Genomic DNA, 13,823 nt, shown 5'->3' with positions numbered 1-13,823 from the left:
ACAATGAGATAATTATGACAATTAAAAAATTGTTTAAATAAAAGTTAAAGAAAGAGGAAAACATGTTAATTGAAAATAAACTACCGATAATTTTTTCTGTGTACTATTTATTGTAATAGGATTTTTGATTTATTTTACGCTCTCTTTTTTGGGTGTGTGTAGCCAAGAAACCATGAACTTAAAGCACATAATTTGGAAAAAACACACAAAAGCATTGTCAATGGAATACTGTAGTTAATACCTCTATTTAAAAACAGCGTTATTTTCTATTCGTATATTTATATTTTTGTTAATTAGGTATACCTTTAAACACTTATTTCCAGGCCCGAAAGTAAATTTATATTAAACATGTTGAAAGAATTGACAAATGATTTAAACAAATTTGGTAAATTGTAAAACTTGAATCAAATGAAACCTATTTTTTACGTTGCATATAATTACATGATTTGGTAGTTTTTATTAGAAATTACACAGACAGAATAATTTTTAACCCAGAAACGAAAGTATACTTTTGAAGTTGTCTTGGCGATATTATAACGTCTTAAAAACTCACAAAAAATTTCGTTTTTAAACTTTAGGACACGATGTTTCAAATCCCAGTTATGATGGAGAAAATCTGATTCGTATCCATCGCGGCTCAATCTTTTAGAAAATTATTACTTGGTATCAGGTTTTCGACTTTTTTAAATTTTTGCTATTGAAGTGCAGTGCTTTAGTGTTCTTTAAAACCATGAAGAGTGAAGGTTCTCAATTATTTAGCTAGTAATAGAATTTCCCCTAATTTTGGAAATATATTTCTAATTTTTATGTTTAGAAGATTTTGTTTTTAGTTAAAAGTTTTTGTTAAAAAGGAAAAAATGTATTCAGACCTAAAAAAGCGCGTGATCTGTAAACAAAATATCAAACTTGTTTATTCTGTTATTTTTGGTTTTATTGAAAAAAATAGAAGTTTTTATTTGAAGGCATTATGCAATTTTTATTTAAATATCTGGTTTTTATAATGAACTTTTAAACAACTTTGAGGTGCTTTTTAATTTGTGTACAATATAAAAATATTTATCAAAAATTAATGACCATACGTGACTTAAATTTAGAGTGATAAAACATCTCTTCCTTAATAACTTGATGATTTTATTTAGTATATCGAAAGATGGCATTAAATTGGAATTCCAATATTAAAGAGTTAAAATGTATGTATTTTAGTTTATTTCAGATTATTTAAATTAAAAATTTATAAATATAAATAATATATTTTAGAAATGAAAAACTCATACGACGTGTAGTGCTAGTAACAAATTAACAATATTATTCATGCCGACCATAAGTATGTATGTATTTCATGGCAATTAGGATGAAAAAACATATAACTAATAAATCTTGATTTTTTTAATGCAATTTATTTGCTGCTGCAACCCGACATTGCAACCGAACAGAGCCCACACACATAAACATTCCTCTGCATGCACTTTCCATCAAAACCTTGTTTGCCACAGCCATTTAAATAATCACTAGTTGCAGTTTTATATTTTTCCTACTTTACAAAAATAATATCGAAATTAAAGTAATGGCCAAATGGTTGCATAAACATGACCACCATATTTGTAAATGGCTAAAGGTGGAAGTTGTGAACGTGAATATGCGGTGACAAACAAATGTGTAAAATAGATATTTTCAGTTCTAGATTTCAAAACATTATTGTGAAAAAAAATCTAAATAATTAAAGGAAACAATTGTTATCATTATATACAACTAGCTTTTTGTACCCAAATTTGCCATTATGGAAATAAAAAGTTTTTAGAGAAACTACACAATTGGTTCATAATTGGGTCTACTCCTCATATAAAGTCCTCTTTATAAAATAGCTTTAAAACTCCTAACTTGCTTCAAAATGCCAGTAAAGCAATACAATTCGTCATAAATAAGTTTTATTGAAACTAAACACCCATACTCTAACGCCCATAACTGTCTTAGAAATACCAATTGTTATTCAGATCTGAACTCACCTTGGGACATTTTTTTATAATTTTTAAGAAAATGGTTTTATTTAGAAAAATATATTGCTTCTTATTTATTTACATAGATATAAAAAACACTTGATTAAAGATCAACATGGTGTTCCTTGGAATGATAAAATGAAGTTCCTAAAGTAACAGGAATCTTTTTATACCCTCCACCACCATCAGTGGTGATAGAGGGTATATATAACTTTGTCATTCCGTGTGTAACAACAAGAAATATTCATCTGAGACCCAAAAGAGTATATATATTTTTGGACCTTATGAAATTCTGAGTCGATTTAGCTATGTCCGTCTGTCCGTCCATCCGTCCGTCTGTCTGTCTGTATAAAACATTCTCACGTTAACACGAAGCAACAAAAATTAACGAAATTCACCCAAAATATTTACTATTGTCCTGGGCAGTTTGGTATTGAAAATGAGCAAAATCGGTTCTCATCGGGAAAAGTTATGAATCAAAATTTGAAACAACCTCGAAAAAAATAAGCATTTTTTACACATTCTAATGTAATTTTCTCGAAAACTATGAAAGAAAATTCCATCAAAATCAGCATACATTCGTTTCTACACAAGAGCTTGACTTCTGATGAAAATTGCCAGAATCGGTCCACAATTTCATATACCTTCCATACAAAAGTACATATTCCCGGAAAATGGGTTTTTTGTTAATAATTTTCGTCACAATGTCGAAATCTTTACAAAATTTTACAAATTAAAATCTTATGTCAATAGAATTCATTCAGAGAAAAAATTTTCTGGATCGGTCCATAATTGGACATGGCTCCCATACAACGTCCCCTCCCGAAAATAACTTAAACGCAAATAATTCATTTCTAAATCAAGTTATCTATATAAAATTTGGTACATGTATTACTCTCACATACAGAAATATTACTGAGATATTTTTTTTCTGATCGGTCCATAATTGGTCATAGCTCCCATACACGGTCCCCTCCCGAAAATCACTTAAACGCACATAACTTATTAACAAATTAAGACATCTATATAAAATTTGGTACAAGTATTGTTCATATGCACAAAAATATTACTGTAAATTTTTTTTCCGATCGGTTCATAATTGGTCATAGCTCCCACTCAAGGTCCCCTCCCGAAAATCACTTAAACGCACATAACTCATTACTAAATTAAGATATCCATATAAAATTTGGTACAAGTACTGCTCATATGCACAGAAATATTACTGTGAAAGGTTCCCTCCCAAAATCACATAAACGCACATAACACATTACAAAATATTGATATCCATACATTTAGCACAACAGAATTTTTAAATTTTGTCTTTATATACACAATTGGTCATAGCTCCCATACAAGGTCCTCTTTAGAAAATCTCTTAAATGTACATTGCTCATTACCAAATAAAGCTATTGATACAAAATTCTATTTCAAGATTTTTGCACTATCGGTTCATAACACACATTACTTATTACTAAATTACGATATAGATACAAAATTTTACTGAAATATAGCTTTCATGTCCAGAAGTTTTGCTTAAAGAATTTTTTACGATCGGTCTATAATTGGTCATATCTCCCATACTAGGTACTGTCCCTAAAACAAATAGTTGCATTATCAATTTGTGTAGAACAAAATTATATATATGTATTTTGAAAATCCTTAAATCTTTCACACATGCAAATTAATAAAAACCGCCAAGCGTTGGTAATGTTCAATAAACCTTGGAATTGTAATAGATTTGAGCTGTTTGAATCTAGGGATTATTCTATTTAAGATATGAGAAAACTTATTTCTACAAATATTTGATAAATTAGAAAAGAATTAATATAAAAGTAGCTGGTGGAGGGTATTTAAGATTCGGCTCAGCCGAATATAGCACTCTAACTTGTTTAAATTCAAAGGTTCCGTTTTGGCTAACAGTTTACGATTCTTGGAACTATAATCCAAATTAAAAAGATTTTCATGCACATGATTTTCCTTGGCTAATAGTTGATGATCCTCAGCGTCAAACCATTCACTGTAGACTTCAATTGGATCAATTTGCCAAAATTTGTGAAACGAAACTGGTGGCTCTTGCTGCAATAACTCCAAGGGATAGTCATTAGGGAGAGCCTTTAATGGATAGAAAATAAATCATGTATAGTTTTTATTTAAGAAAAATTAAAGTTTAATAAAATAGTAATGAACGAATGCAAATTTAAACTTCCCTGATGAAACCTTGACGAGTGCAAAGCTTTCAATTGCAGTGAATGCAAATAAGAGCCCAAAATCATATCATGAGGCGCGGTAGCTGAAGGGCACGAACAAAGCTGCAAAATAAGTTTATCCAATGGCAATGAAATACTAACGAAAACCATAAAAAAGAAGAAAATTCATTACGATGGCGAAACATTTTTAAAGTTTAATGATGTTTGTATGTGAAAATTGTATATCATTGAAAGAAGTGATAAAGAAATAAAAAAATTTCAAGAAAATATTTGTTACCTACACAGAAAAAAGTTTGAGCATAAATATTATGAACAGCTTTCATTGACTAAAGTTAATAGCATAGAAAAGGTATACATAGAACTGAAACTGAGTATGACAAAACCTAAGTCTGCTGTCAAAAACCTAAGTCGTGAGAATGTATTAGTTGAAAAATATGTAACCCAACAAACACAAACTCTTTCGTTTAAAAAGTTTTTATATTTTTGTTTGATATTATATTTCGATATTTTATGAAATAATGGTTTGAATTAGCCATTTTTATTCAATATCAGTTGACCAATGTAAGAAAGATCTTCATTAAAAATTATTTTTAATTTTAAATAAACTCTTTGTGGTTGCTGGGTTGAGTCAATATTGACACTTGAAAATAATATTAAAAAATAAAAACGATTGAAAAATTTGTTTTTTTTTTCTGAAAATGTTTTCAATAATTTTATGGGAAAACATAACTTTTAGCAGTGTTTATTGCAGCAGCAGGGGCTATTTTGCCAAAGGAATTGTGCTAATGCTAAAATTAACGCTTGATATGAACGATTATTGTTAATTTCAAAGCAGCCCAAATGCAGTCAAAATACACCCTACACCACACTAATGGGAACGGTATTTTGTTTACGTCTTAAAGTTTGTAACACCTGCGTCGATGTAATGATGTAATCCGCCCATAAATTAGCCTATTGAACTTTTTTGTAAGCGGTACATGCTATACAAGAATAGAGTATTTATAAAATTCGACTCAACAAATTTTATATATACGAAATTTTGACTATATATTGTTATAATGAGTAGTACATTCATTAATTAAGCAAACATCAATCTCTTGAATATAACTTCTACATTAAAAAATACTAAATAACTTATTGCTACTTACTCGCAATGTGGTAGGGTATGGTGTATTCGGATACATTTTGTACTTTCATATTTTTGTTATTTTATGTAAACAAAAATAAAAATACTCATACAATTGTATTAAAATCACACAGAACCTGTACATGTGAGAGAGTAATATTTCTTATTCTCAGTTTCAGTTCTATTTATTTTTCTATGGTTAATAGTATTTAAGAATAAGTTCCTAAATTGTATGAATTTTTTCATTTTTATTTTTTTTTAAATAATCTAGAAGCCTTGACTTAAAAAATTAAAAATTTTCTTTCTATTTTTCTATTTGTTAAAAAATGTTTGAAATTTTCTTTGGAAAATTTTTTATTTCTTTATGATTTTTAGATTGAAAACAATGAAAATGCGCGTAACTTGCAGGATTGTCTGAAGAATGGATGTTTAGCTATATTTCTGATGTTTTTTTATTTCATATTTTGTTTTCCAATATTTTTATTTATTTTTCATAAAAATTCGCTAATTATTATTATTTTATTTTCTAAAAAAATGGAACATTGGATATTTATTGCAATGTGGATATTTATTGCAATTTTTTATGAAAATCAAAGAAAATAAGAAAAAAAAAACCAAAAAGTTCATTCATGTACAAATTCATACATTTTATGAACTTTTAATATTCCGAATGAAAATGGTTTGGGAAAAAAAAGGCATGTTCGATTCATACAATTTATTACAAAATTCATTCTAGTTATGTATTATTTTTTTCTGTGTAACTGCAAACATTGTTTCTTTTGAAAACTGTGTATAGAATGGAAATCATAAAATATTTATACAAGATCCTCTAACTAATGAAGATTAAAATGCCATCAAAATATTTTTTATCACAGTTTGATTTAATATTGAAATCAATTAGTCAAATACGTAGAAAAACAAGCTAAAAATTTCAATTTAATTTATTTCATTTGAAGATTTGCCAACACTCAACATATATTTTCATAAATAGTATAGTATTTTTTGATTTCATTGCCAGATACACCTAACAAGCAACTGACTATCACTTACATACCTTAATAAAGTATCATCACCAGTAAGGAATAACCACTGTATTTGATGATTCTCATGTTTTGCTTGATTAACTTGATACAGTCTGTGCTGTTTATTATTGTAGTTTTCAATATCCCTCAGAGCTAATTTTAGAATTTGTATTGATTTAGCACAATGTTCCATCTCAACATGTGTTTATTGTTGGTATTGTGTTATCATAAATATATACAAAAATTAATTTCAAGGGAGCTTTCAATAATATTGTGATTGAAGTGATTAGAGATTCGCTGATAGAGCTTGGAATCCAAGACTTCTTGGTGAATTGGATAGTCTACATGCTTAGAATTATCAATTGAATCCTAGAGGATTACTATATTAGGAGATGGTCATTAGCGATTAACGCTATACTAAGGCAGTTTGAATGCAAATGTATAAAGATTGTCGTTTATGCGGATGATGTTGTATTACTGTTTAAGGGAACATTTGTGTCCATAATCAGTGATATCATGCAGACTGCATTGGATGAACTCTCATGGTGGACGAAGGTAAAAGGACTTTCTGTAAATTGAACTAGCATGCTTTACCAGACGAAACAAGATAGATGACTTTAGGCTTCCTACGTTAGATGGTGTCGAGTGAAGCTTATCTAGTGGAGCTAAGTATTTAGCGACCATCCTAGATAATAAATTATCATGGAAGAAAAATATTCAGGAAAGATTGAAGAAGGAGACTCAACGTCTACTACAAATGCAAGAATTCCATTGGCGAGAAATTTGGGTCTGCGGCCTGATATGATAAACTTGATTTAGAAGTGCTTATGTAGGCATCACAAAGGTGTGCATCACAGGCTCAAAGTAAGGCATCACAGGCACCTTAAAAACTACACCAAAGGATGCTTTGAATATCAATATCTGATCCCTATAGAACATAATGTATGGAGTGTAGCTGCAAGAATTGTGCTAAAGCACTATGAGTTACATTGGTAAACTTTCGCGTGATAACCACACAAAAATCTTATACGAAATGGGTCTATAAGATCAGGATAACAATTCTAGTAGACTTTCAAAACATAAGATAACGATATTTGATATTATATAGGGTTCTTCCCTTTTAGATCCTTTAAACTGTTTAAATGCAGTATTTAGCGACGTATCCAAGATGGTGCCGGTATCTACATTGCTGACATGGACATAAAGAAAACTTTGAATCTCCCTAATTAATGCTGTGTTCTCCAAGTAGAAATCCTAGTGATCTGGAAAGTGGCGGAACAGTTACGAAAGCATATACTATATATCAACCTGCAATTATCACATTTCCATATAGATATGTTATACGGTGCACCTGTGCCTAATCGTAGAATGTAAATGTGTTCTAAGTAATATTGTGAGGCTGTTTAATATAAGTCTGTTTTGGATACCAGAACACTGCAATGTACAGGGTAATGATGCAGCGGACGAACATGCAACGCAAGGTTCAAACCTTGAACTAAATGGAAGTGATAGAAGGGTTAAGTTACCCATTTGTCATTATTGGAGGGTTATTGGTTTGCGTGGCCAAAGGTTGATGCAAAGGCTTTGAACTGGTATCATCTCTTATCTTATAAATCACTAAAATATTTGACATGTTTGGCATATTGTGCCCAGGTGTTGTGTATTACTGGCAAATTTTCTTGATGATATTTTAAACATGTTGTAACAGTGATATAAATTTCTTAATTTTTTATTTAAAAGTTGTAAAGGTAGAATGTAAAACTTTAATATTATGTTCACATTGTATCAGGTAATAGAAACGATTTAGTAAAGGTGTAAAAATAATGTATATCAAAACTTTTGTTTTTAATTTTCTATCACATTTTGTAAAGGAAATTCTTGTAAACTCCACTGGACAATCAAATATTGAAGTCTTTAAGGAAAATTTTTTAATTTGTTATTTATTATGTGTTCTCAAATACTGAAAGAAAATGAAAGCAACGCTTTTGCTATACCTGACTGATATTTTTAGGGTTAAACGAAGAAGTTTATATGTATTTTATACGTTTTTGCAATTCTTCTCACGATTACTTACACATGTCATTGATTTGTCATTTTCATTGCATTTGTTGTTTGTTCACCATACATGACACATGCTTCATTATCATTATAGTGCTTGTTTTTGTTGTACTTCATGCTTCCGGTCTCCCAGGTGGTTACTGGGCAAACGTATGAAACATTCTTTAAAATTATTTTCTATTTTTGTGTATCCATACGAGGCTTATAGTTGTCTAGGTTCGCTTTAATAGTTGTCGTATGAAAGTCAGTATGCGGCAGGTCGGAATCATTAGATGAAGTTGTAGTACGTGTTTTATTCGTTGTCATTGAAATTCGTAAATTATCATAAACGAAACGAGACAACTCATGGGCGCATCAATACTAAATTCCGAATTTTGTAATTGTTTTTTGTTATTATGATTTTCGTAAATATCGGCAATACTGTTTTAATTTGTTTAAAACGAATTGATAAAGTATTTTAAACAATATGTATACTCAGAAAACCCGGTAAGTTCATATTTTTGTTCCGATTGTATAAACATACCTTTTGAATAGTGACATACTAAAAACGATCGATCTTGGTAGAGCTCTTTTCCATGATCTGGACTGTCTCAGAGATACGTCACAAGTAAACATGATTGGTTTTATCAGAAGAACCAGCTGGTTTTCACGGAGACCAAACGAGCCAAGTAGTCAACGAAATAAGGAAGGGAAACCATTCTATTAATATTAGGGAATGGCAATTCTAAGTGTATCACAATGGGCCACAAGGTCTCCGAGTAAGCTCACTTACTAGCGTGCAACCCACGTAATCTAACCTAAAAACTACACCAGCCCACAGAGGTGGGTACTTAAACAATTTAGGTTTTTCAAAAAATGCAAAATGATGCATGATTGTAGGCTCACTATCTAAATTGCATGTCTCAAATATAAAAGCTGATAGAAGAAATAAAAGTGAAATATAAGCACACGTTCAAATTAAAACAAATTAATTTAAAATATGAATTATTTCACAAAATCATTGCCTATAACACAGGCCAACAAATGTTTAACCCAGAAACCAAAGCTTTGCAAGGTATACTTCTCTAAATGATTGAGCAAAGCATTCAAATCTGGCCTCAGAATTTCTCCATTAAAACAGGTTTTTGAAATATCGTATCCTAAAAACTAAAATGCATACTTTGCTATCTGGGTTTCGAATTTTTAAATTTTGTTGGCCTGTGTAGTTATTGGCAAATTAATATACATAAAGTATCTGTGATTATTGTGATTTTCATCATTTAGTTTTTCCATAATTAACCTAAATAAACATTTGTCCTTTCCTAACAAAATACCACCCATCTTGTGTTGTCACTGATTATTTCCATTTGTTGATTATTATACGCAGTTGTACTCGTTTTCGTGTTCATGTTCTTTTGGAGTAACAATAGTTTTGGTATTAAATTATGTATTGTCCAGTCTCCTGGGTAATTGAATAGTTCATGCAGTACATGTTATCTAATTCTATACTTTGGTTGTTATTCCTTTGATTGCTTGTTTACATTTTCCTTTAGATTTTAACTTAATTCATTATGATGTTTTGTGTCTTGACTTTGTATAAAGAAAACAACATCGATAGGTGGTGCTGGAAAAGTGTAGAAAATTGTTAAGATCATTGTTCGTTTGTCGTTAAAGTGACACATATCGTTCATTTACTACAAACCTTATGGAAAGGATAGATCAATAGAAAACTCATTCAATGAGATTGTAGAAATATGGAGACTCAACTTGTTTGCAATATATAAATATGAATTATGTTCTCTTTTCGCATCACATAAGACATGTGTATATTCCTTATGGGTTTTATTCGATCTTCCCATATTCTTTTGTAGATATTCTCAATGTTTATTTATGTTTTAAAATTTAACAGATTCTTAACCACTGTGTGTTATATGATAGTGTGATATGTTAATTAACACAGGCCAACAAAATTTTAAAACCCAGTGATACATTTCTACAGGATTAAGCTGCGCTAAATTTCTACTAACTACAAAATTTGCTATTAATCCAGATTTTTCAGATATCTCAGCGAACTACACTCTGATCATAGCGTAAAAATGTGCTGACCTGTGTAATTTAAAATAAACAAGCACAAGAATGCAAATTATTTAACTAAATGTAAGCTGAGTGTGTGTGAATAGAACAATGAAATTAATCAAGAATGAATAAACAATTACAATTGACAATTGTTTGTTTTCAATATGAATAAATGTCATTTATATGAAAATGATAAACAAATATTTAAATTAAGGTGGGTCAATTGACAATTACCCAGTTATTTATGTTAATTATTACAATGTGCTTTTCATGTAGGATCTTAAAGAGGGTATAAATGTGGTTAATATAAACATCACATTATATGATCTACCATACACATCTATATTGCCTTATTTGTTTCGTGTAGCATTTGGCTTGTAAATTGTCAATTTGCCAAAAAATTGACGGCATCTGTTGAAATTTATAAATTTATCATATTTATTACTTTGATATGCAAGTTGACATTGATATTTCGCATTCTTTGTCTTTGTAAAATATATATTGTTATATTTTATGTTTGGATGTTTTGTATTATCCAACACGTGTTTCTCATCTAATTAATTCGTTTGGTGAAAAGCTTTATGATCCGTTGCTATTGATGCACCTACATCAACTGTTTCTTAATATTTCATTTGAAGACACAATTTACATGAATTCAATTTCACTCATTGTAGTTGGAGTTTTTCGTTTATTGCGCATAATCAAATATTTTTTGATTTTATGAATGAAGATATACACATACATATGTATGTATAACTTTGACTTGTTTACAAGAAAGTTATGTGACTAAAGTCATATTGCCAATATTCAGTTTTATCATATTCATTGTATGAGTATCATCAACAAATGTTATAAAAGGTTGTAATTTTGTATTTTTTAAGATTTTTATTATAAATTTGTTTTAATTGTGTGTTTTTGTTTTCTTATTTACTTTTAACGGAGCGTATACTCATTGAAATTGCGGATGTAAATTACTCATACGACCCGTAGACTGCAAACCATTTGCATACTTAGCATGTATATGAATAACCGTTTTTTTTTGTATAAATTCAAAATGAATCACGATGGAAAAATGCATATTCGGTTTTAGTTTTTATTAGACAAAATAGATCCCAAATATAAAACCTTAAAATGAAAGTAGTAAGATTTATTAATTATTGGAATTATTAAATCAAATTTATTTATATCTTTCATCTATAGAAAATTTTTAAAGATTACTTAATTTAATTAATTAATTATACAATACAAATAAATTTAATTTATCTATATATTATGTATATAAAAGAGTAGCGTTACTTACTGACTGATTCATCATCGCACAGCCCAAACGGCTGAACCTAGAATCATGAAATTTTGACAGTAGATGCATTTTTGGTTATAAAGATCCACTAACGAGGGATTTTTGGAAATTTGTACATTTAGGGATAAAAAGGGATAAAACTGATAAAACAGCTTTTCTTAATTATCTTACCTAATATTAGTGATACAATAAAAATTTTAAATGAACATGTATCTACTCTTAAAATAAGCAGATGGGTGTCTGGTACTTTTTTGAAATTCGTACTTCTAAGGGGTGAAAATGTGTAACAAAGATGATTTTGGTACCTTTTTTGGCCCTTTATAACTTTTTAACTAATAATCAGAATAACACTTTTGTAAATATTTTTCGTACTTTTTTAAAATTCAGCCTTTTTTTGTGTAAAAGGGAGAAAACTGTATTTTTGGTACTTTTTTTTAGCACATTAACAAAACTTTTTCGATTTATTGAAGTATTCCTATTAAATTACGGACTAACTCTGTAATATTTATTGAAACAAAATGTTTGCTATTTGACTGGGGAAAAAAGTACCAACAAAGGTAAAAACGGGAAATTTAATTTTATTCAAACTCCAATTTTTATAAAATTTGAAAAAGTAGTTTATTTACACACACAAAATAAGCTGTTGGTATATTATTTTAGAATTTGAGTACTAAGGCCTATATAGGACCAAATTCGTGTAAATTGTTTGGTACTTTTTGAAAGCACAATTTTTGTGGAACAAGTTAATGATTTTTGAATCGTTTGAGTTTTATCTGTGATATATAGATTTAAATACGGAACATTTTGTAAACTTATTTCTCAAAAAAGTATATTTCTAAGAGAAAGGGGAAAAATTGTACTATTTTTATTAGTACTTTCCACTAAGGTAGAATTTATTCCACTTTTGGTACTTTTTCTTTCTTCAAATGATACTCTGTATGTTTTATAATAAGAATTCAAAACACATGCTTATTAAACATACACGGTCCTCATTGAATAAGATTCTTTAAAAGAGAACTTTTTAGTACTTTTTATCTCATAAGTGGTATTTTTTGAATTTTCTAAAATATTCAACCTAGGAACATACATGGTCTTGACTGAATAATATTCTGTTAGTAGGTTCTCTTTGGTACTTTTCCATTCTTCAAATGGTACCTTTTGTTTTCTCTATAATGGTTAACCGGAACACATCCTTATTATATTATTATAATGAGAATTTATTGAGAGAGATTTTTGCACTTTTTCGTTTTTCCGGTGGTATTTTTTGAAATTTTTACGATATTGAACATAGAAATATAAAATTTAAAATATAGGGACTTTAGTGAATGAGAATCTGCTAAAAGGGCTAAATTGTCTATAATGTTGAACACAGAAACATAAAATTTTTGATTAAATAAGAGGTATTTTGTAGTACTTTTTTTTTCAAATAGTAATTTTGAAATTTTCTATAATGTGGAAGCTCAACGAATCAAACTAAAAATACAAGCGAATGTATTCACGTGATATTGAACGTAAAAACTGAAACATTAAAAAATTTTTAAATCAATTTAAATTTTCTATAAAAGTAAACAAAATTTTGTATTTATTTAATTTTGGTTAGGGTAGCGAAGCACCCATGGTATGCTAGTATTAATTAAAACTGACATATAAATTTAGTATAGGAAAACAATTTTATTATATAAGTTTAGGTATCTTTTAAAATATTAAGGTAAAAATAAATTTAAAGACGAGCTAAATTTCCAAATAGAAGAGTAATTAGTATATTAGATATGAAAAAAAAACACATATATAAATCCAAAGTGATAAAAAGTGAGATAAAATATAAAAGTAAATAATGTGATGTACTTTGCAGATTAAAGACTTATTTTTAAGCAAAAGCAAAATCCTTTCTAATTGTAGGCATCACATACTATACACAACATTTTGTATCTAAATAAACAAGACCTGTATATTTGTCTTCTGATGAGGAATATTTTAATTAATATGAGAAAGAAGTAGATTACTATTAAAGGATATAAATACATATATAGAGGTATATACACACGTATGCAAATATGTATT

General features: G+C 28.8%; 1 pseudogene; it reads right to left on the bottom strand.

The window, feature by feature from the left end:
- The window catches only part of LOC119603788, a 47,186-nt pseudogene that overhangs the window by 19,735 nt on the left and 13,628 nt on the right, over nt 1–13,823 (bottom strand).

This window comes from Lucilia sericata, unplaced genomic scaffold (assembly GCF_015586225.1).
Source record: "Lucilia sericata isolate MDLA Ls3-8-SP2 unplaced genomic scaffold, ASM1558622v1 Contig000336F_arrow, whole genome shotgun sequence".
Lineage (NCBI taxonomy): Eukaryota > Metazoa > Arthropoda > Insecta > Diptera > Calliphoridae > Lucilia > Lucilia sericata.
The sequence above is the reverse complement of the archived record's forward strand: the minus strand, read 5'-3'. Positions and strand labels throughout refer to the sequence as shown.